This window comes from Gekko japonicus, unplaced genomic scaffold, assembly GCF_001447785.1.
Source record: "Gekko japonicus isolate JY-2015 unplaced genomic scaffold, Gekko_japonicus_V1.1 scaffold415, whole genome shotgun sequence".
Lineage (NCBI taxonomy): Eukaryota > Metazoa > Chordata > Lepidosauria > Squamata > Gekkonidae > Gekko > Gekko japonicus.
In genome coordinates, this window is record NW_015173136.1 from 481984 (window position 1) to 489127 (window position 7144).

Below are 7144 nucleotides of genomic sequence, written 5' to 3' on the forward strand. Positions count from 1 at the left end.
AAATAATAAAGCTACCCTGTTCGCAGGGGATTAAAAAAACAAAACAATCCTCCCTGGTTCTCAACTGAACAACTTTATGTCATCTGCAAATTTAGCCACTTCACTGTTTACTCCCAACTCCAAATCATTAATGAAAAAGTTAAAAAGCATGGGACCAAGTACTGATCCCGGTGGTACCCGAGTACTTACCACCCTCCACTGAGAAAATACCCTGTATATACTCATTCTCTGTTTCCTATTAATTAGCTAGTTTTTGATCCACAAGAGGACTTGTCCTTTTATCCCGTGACTATTAAGCTTACTTAGGAGCCTTTGATGAGGAACTTTATCAAAAGCTTTCTGGAAGTCAAGGTAAATAACATCTATTGGGTCCCCCTTGTCCACATGTTTGTTCACTCCCTCAAAGAACACTAACAGGTTAGTGAGACAAGATCCTCCCTTACAGAACCCATGCTGAGTCTGCCTCAATAGAAAACGCAAAGAAGGATTTTCCTGTAACATGCAATTTGTTTATGTCAATGCCAAACAAAAGGTCCAGTGACACCAGATACAGTCACACTTACACTTTTTCTGTCACAGCAAGTTTAGATTAAATTACAATTTCTAAAACAGATATTCTTAAAAACAACTATAATGTAATCTTTGCGCACACCACCATGGACCAAAATTTCTACTTCCAATTTTCTCAAGTTGAATCCTTCGTATTTTAATTTATTTTAGTATTCTCTTACCTATCATCATTCTTGAACACACTTCTCTTCTGCTTTATTAATATAAGAAATGCTTTTTTAATTCTGTTCTTTGCCTTCCATGGAACCTGTGACTTCCAAGCAGCAATGACTTACATTTGTTTTTATTTTTTTCAAAAAGAGACATGCAATTACTGCATCATCCCTGGATGCTTTTGTGCAATTGGAAGTAGTGCTACAGGACCTACCTTAACCAAACTGTGTCAGCAATAACTTACTCTCATTTTAAGTGAACTGTGGAAAAGGTATGCAAGGGGTAAGGTAACCTCCACTGTTTCCTTTCAAAACAGTTTATGTGAACAAGCATCCTCAGAACAAATTGTTTAACTCAGACAATTAGATGCTATAATAGTGGTTGGTCCTGATAAAACCTATTATTTCAGCAACTAAGTTTTGTTCTACTTAGCTGAACGCAAACTTGGTTTTAACTGTTCCGGGAATAGAAACAATATTTACTCAGTGCTAGAACTTCAGTTTGTACCTCATACCAGATCATCAGAGTTATGAGATGGGTACATTTTCGTCCCCTAACATAACTCAAGTCCCCTTCCTCAGATTTTGTTATTTCACCTATACTATAGTAATACTTACTAGCCTTGGTTTATCACAGTTGCTAATGGAACATCAATAATTTCAACAGGCAGTTAAATAACTAAAAAGCTAAAAGAGCGCTGGCGCAGGCAGTTAAATGCCTGCTCAGTAACACCATTCGAGCAGCCACTATGGCGGTTCGAGTACCACCGTGGTCGAGGTGAGCTCTCAACCCTTGTCCCAGCTCCCGCCCACCCAGCGGTTCGAAAGCAACTTAATTGCAAGTAGATAAATGGGTACCCACCCTTAGTCGGGTGGGGGGCACCCTGCCTAGCGTGGTGGTTGAGGATGGCGGCGGCAGCGGCGGCAGCGATGAGACATCGGCTCCAGTGTGATGGCGCGGTGCGGTGAGATGGTGACGGCGGCGGGCGGGTGCAGCCGGAGGAGCGATCCCTGGTGGCTGGACGAAGAAATATCGTGCGACCGCCGCCGAGGAAAGGGCGCACGACGACGTCAAGTGCCGGCACAGTGGAGCCGGAAAAAGGACATTGCTGAGGCTGGAAGGAGGCGGGAGTCGCGCGCCTCAAGAAGAGAAAGTCACCACCAAGCGCCGAAGAGGAGCACCCCGCCAGGGAAACCGCCTACACCTGAGCCGGATGAAAGAACAACACCAACCACCACCATAAGGGTGCTGGTAGGTTTCCCCACCCCGTATAAATATGTGGCCCTAGTCAGGGGATAAAAATGGTGACTAGCACCGACCTGTAAGCCGCTCAGAGACCCCCTGGATAAGGGGGTTTGAGCAGGATATAAAGTCAAATGTTAAATAAATAAGATAAATAAACTAAGGCTATGCATTAGACAGACTGCAATGTCAATGAAGACCTTGTTACTTAATCAGCGGGGTTTTCATCAGTTAAATGGGCAGTAGTTCACAAATTTGAACATCTGTGCTGTGGTGCTCACAAATTTGAATTTGTGTGCCATGGTGTTCATCCTTTGGAATTCTCAACCCAGGAAGATCTGCCAAGCTGTGTCTCTGCTTGTTTCATAAAATGGCAGAAATGTTCCAGTTTGCAAATCATTTTTCTGACTGTCACTGTTGCTAATAACTTGCTATTTTAACTGTACTTATATTGTTCTTAATAGGCCCTGGTCACACGGCAAAATTGCCGCGGGAGAGGCACGGATGGTGGGCGGATTATCCAGGCACGATCACACCCCAACATCTGGGAAGTGGAGTGCACCCGTGGCTTACCGCCGACAATGCGCCTTAAAAAACTAGTACCTCCAAGGTACTAGTAAACATTTGCCATGGGCTGCCTCCAGACGCCCGTGGTGTGATCGTGCCGGCGTGCGGCATTCCCCTCCAGTCCCTTGTTTACCCGCCAGCGCCGAGGGAAGGACCGGTGGTGTGCCGCCGTTGCGTCTGATCGCGGATCAAACTGCGCCGGGGCAATTAGCCACGCCTCCCCCTCGCGATATCCGGCCCGTGTGACTGGGGCCATAGAATGTTTTGTTTTGTTTTGCTACTTTTTAGCAATTTTAAACATCTATAAGATGCCTGGCAGGTTTTTTGTTTTACAAAATATGTCTAAATGTTGCAGAAAACATCGACATTCAACACTTATGGATTTACATGCAGAAACAACAGAAGTCAATAAATACAAATTACTTGGGACCTGATCCAAATGCACATGAACTGACAGTGGCTTTTGTAACCCAACTACTAATTCCATGGGTGGCTCCTGAGCATCTCCCAAGAACTTTCAGAACCACCACTGAGGACTTCACAAGTAGAATCATCTTAAAAATACAATAAAAATGAACAAATATTTATGAAATATTTATGAAATAGTTTACAGGACCAAACTGAAACAAAAGTGAATTACTATCTACACTAGACTGCAGTAATCCAGATGATTTACATTCACAACAAAGCTGAAATGGACGTTAATACATCTTGCCATACAATAGCATGTAATTTGTTTTCAGTTGTGCCCCGTATGATTGCCAGAAGAATTCAAGACTGCTAGAAAAACATATGCCCATGAAAGCATAGGTCACATGTATGCAACATGATGCATTTTCAATTATAGTCCCACCTCCCAATTTCTAGGAAAGATTTTATTGGTTAATGGTCATGTTAAAAAAAATCTATGCCATTACAGAAAGCCTGCATAGCACTCACCAAGAACAGTACCCAGAGTGTTTCTGCTATTCACACTCCCCTCCTTCATGTATAATACAGCACTATATTGTCTTATATAATAAATCAGATGGGGATGGTATGTTCAGAATCTGACTGAAACAGGAACAGTCACTCAAATGGAATAGCAATACAAAAAGGACAATGTTTATTGCCTCAAAAAGAGGGGGGAGACACAGAACAGAAGAAAATGCAAAGGGGAGGGTAACTGCAGTAGCCCAGGTGTTCATAAAGTGTTGTGAATAACCTCTAAGAAGCATTATTCAGCCATAAAGATATGTACTGCAGTGGGGAATTCTTAAGAAAAAGTGTTCTAAATTAGTTTACATGTTGCCTAACGCAAGTCCCTAAAGAGGCCTGATGCAGTTCACAAAGTGTGAGTGAGCCAAATATAGTCTCCTAGTAACATTTTGTTTAAAAAGATCTGCTCTGCTCAGCTAAACTTCAATAGCACAAAATCTTGCCAGTTCTACTTTAGAAGGTCGGAGAAGACTTTAGCATTCGTACCAAAGAAGTCAGCTGCTTCTGCAACAGGGAAGTCAGACACAGGTTCTGTGAATAATGAGGAAGAAGAGGAGGGGTGGAAGGGAAGAGAGGTATGACCTCACTGTAGTAAGATGTAGGTACTGCAGCAGTAGATGTGGATCACCAAGCACACAGGAGATTCTTCCCGTGGCGTATACCAACTTGTATTTTTAGAAGGTTCAACATAACACTGGTGGATGTGTCATGCATACAAAACCCAACGTAAACACTTCTGCTAACATTTCTCGCACCAAATTCCCCTTCTGAAATGCAGAACCAATACTAATGGAGCACACATCAGAAGCCTCATTCACATTAAGCAAGGCAAAACAAGATATTGCAATATTTAGAAGTTTCCCAAAAGCCAGCGGCAGCCATCCAACACACATTCCATAAGAAACCGAGTACAGAACTCTCTGGGGTAAGCACCAACAAGCATCAGTTCCCCGGTAAACAAGCCAGTTACAGCAGCAGCATCACTCCCAGGCAAGTGCCTGGATATCCCAAACGGGGGAGCTCATTATACACAACAACAGAGAAGCCAGCCAGCTAGCAATCACAGCCCTACTAAAAAAATTAAACCCACTTATCTCCAATTCGCACACACTGAAGAAAGTTTTAGGAACCCCCTCTCCCCCCCCCCAATTTTTTCCAAGCAAATTCAGAGAAGCAAGAGATAAAAAGAGAGACCAATAATAATAATAATAATAATAATAAGCGTTCGACAGAATCACTGAGCCTTCCCGGATCTTTAAGATTCCCACCCCCCCTTACAAAAAAACCAAAAACAACACCTCTCCAAAAGCAACTCGCCCTTTATACTCGGGCACCCTTGGGAGGATGTCTCTGCCAACAGAGTAATATTAGTAGGCCGGGCGGGACAGGACACGGGGCAAGAAGGTGCGACCACCAAAGAAGTTGGGGGAGGGAGTAGAGAAAAGGAGAGGGGGGGGGGAAGGGTAGAAACTCCCTTTTCAGAAGTACCACTGAACACCAACCTTTTCCTCCTCTGTTCCCGGGGGGAAAAAACAAACTATGCCTCTTGGGCGAGAACTTAAATTAAAACATGGAGGGAGTGGGGGGGACACTCTTCATACGAGGTAATTTCTCTCCTTAAGTATCAAAGTCTAAAGAGTAGAGAGGCTCCACAACACTGCCCCCCCCCCCCCGCCCCGGGTTTTTCCAGGCCAGCAAATGTGGGGGGGGGGGGGATGCCATACCTTGTAGCGCCGCCTCCGGATCCCGCGCTTGTCCCCTCAGTGGCCGCCGTCCATTCCCCTCACCCGCATCCCACCCACCCCTGCACCGCACCGCTGGCTGCGGCCTCCTGCTTCTCGCCCCCCTCCCCGGTCTCAGGACATGGTTTCTTCCGGATCTGTGCGTCGGGGGAGAAAGACCCAGTTAGTTGGAAGGACGCTACCACCTAGGCAGGATGTAGAGGGGGGGAGAGGCGAAAAGCCGAGAGCCCGCCACCCTTGGATCTAACCGAGCTCGCCTAATGGCGGCGACAGCGGCGGCTGGAGTGGCCCAAAACAAAATAAACCCTCGTACGGCAAAGAGACTGGAGCTCGCACGTCAGCCCGCCCGGCCTGGAGCCTTGCCGCTCGCTCATTGGCCAAGGGGGAGCGGCCGGCCAGCCAATCGGACGGCTGCTCTTTGGATACGAACAGGTGATGTCATTCCAGCCTTTGGGGCGCCTCATTGTGAGGATGCTGAGGGGGAGATTCTCCTTTCCTAGTCCGGGAATAGAAGAGCGGGGGAGAGGAAGACGGGAACACGCATACCCCGGGTCTCTCGCTGGGAGGATCCTCGCGGGCCGCCTCGACTTTCGTCAGCAAATGAAAAGAGGCGGCTCGTTTCACTCTTTCGTCTCCATAAAGGGACTCCCTGTCCTCTTGTTCCCTCCTCCACCTACACATTTCTGCGCTCCCCGCAGTCCTGCCCCTTCAGCCCAAGGCACTTGCTCAGCTCCCTTTAAGTCGACCGCCGGGCACGATGCCGTCGTCTTTCTGCTGCGGAAGGCTCCCCGTGGTAAACCCGTGGGCGAACAACAAATTCCCACCGACTAACTAATCTAGTTCAGAGCGAAGACTGAGGATGAAATCCTGCCCCCGCCACCCGTCACTCTCTCGTTTTAGTTTAGCCTGCCTCTCAAGGCTGTTGTGGTGATTAAAAGAAATAAATACCCGCTTACATCACCTTGTGCTTCTCGGAGCAAGCATAGGAAATAAATGTTGCTGAAGGCAAGTATGAAGTATCTGACATGACCAAGGCTACCATACGTGCTGCAGGACGTCGCTAGGATCATGCTACAGGGCAATAGACATTAAGACCATTCGTATGAGTAGTTTTTCCTCCTTGAATGGGGGAGGCAGTCAAAGTAGCAGTGCAGAGTCAGGGAAGTTTATGAATCCTGATGTTCCTTTCTGGTATGCTGTGCACCTTTCTTGCCCATGTTACTCATGGCATGCATAGACTACCTATAGCCTATTTCCATAAAAGCATAACTCATGCTTAACACGCCCAACATTTCAAATTTCCTCAGAATTTAGTCTTCTTGACTAAAGGAGTTTCTGTCAGAGTTCCTTCTGTGTGGAGCTCTTGTTCTGTGTGCCCACCACAGCAGATTTAATTTTGGTGTACACACATCATTATGCTTCAGCAAGCCTTCCACCTTTTCCACAGCGCCACTGCGTTCTTTTCTAGAAGATCATACCAAAAGCAGGTTTGAGAGAAAGTGGAATGGAAGGTGCAGATTTCTGCATCTCCCCACCAGCACCCAGCACTGTTTCCATGATCAGCACCACTGGTGGACTTTTTGCCTTTTAAAAAATTATCATCATAAGAACATAAGAGACGCCAATGTTGGATCAGGCCAAAGGCCCATCCAGTCCAACACTCTGTGTCACACAGCGGCCAGAAATACCAGTGCCATCAGGAGGTCCACCAGTGGGGCCAGTAGTATTAGAGTACCATATAGTGTTGAAATTATCATACAGTGATGTACCAAAGACCAATTCTTTAAAAAAAATAATGGCAAAAAGCCTACCAGCTGTGGGGGTGTGAAATGTGGGAGGGGAAAGCACAGAGTCTCCATGTCAATGCATCAATGCATTCACAGCAGCAAGCA

General features: G+C 46.2%; 1 protein-coding gene across 1 annotated transcript in view; it reads right to left on the reverse strand.

Moving 5' to 3' along the window:
* Window positions 1–5605, reverse strand: part of ZRANB1 (zinc finger, RAN-binding domain containing 1) — a 78196-nt gene extending 72591 nt beyond the window's left edge. The window contains exon 1 of the mRNA XM_015422192.1: window positions 5235–5605. The gene's annotated coding sequence lies outside the window, so the exon portion shown is untranslated. The remainder of the gene's footprint in view (window positions 1–5234) is intronic.
* Window positions 5606–7144: the final 1539 nt, after the last annotated feature.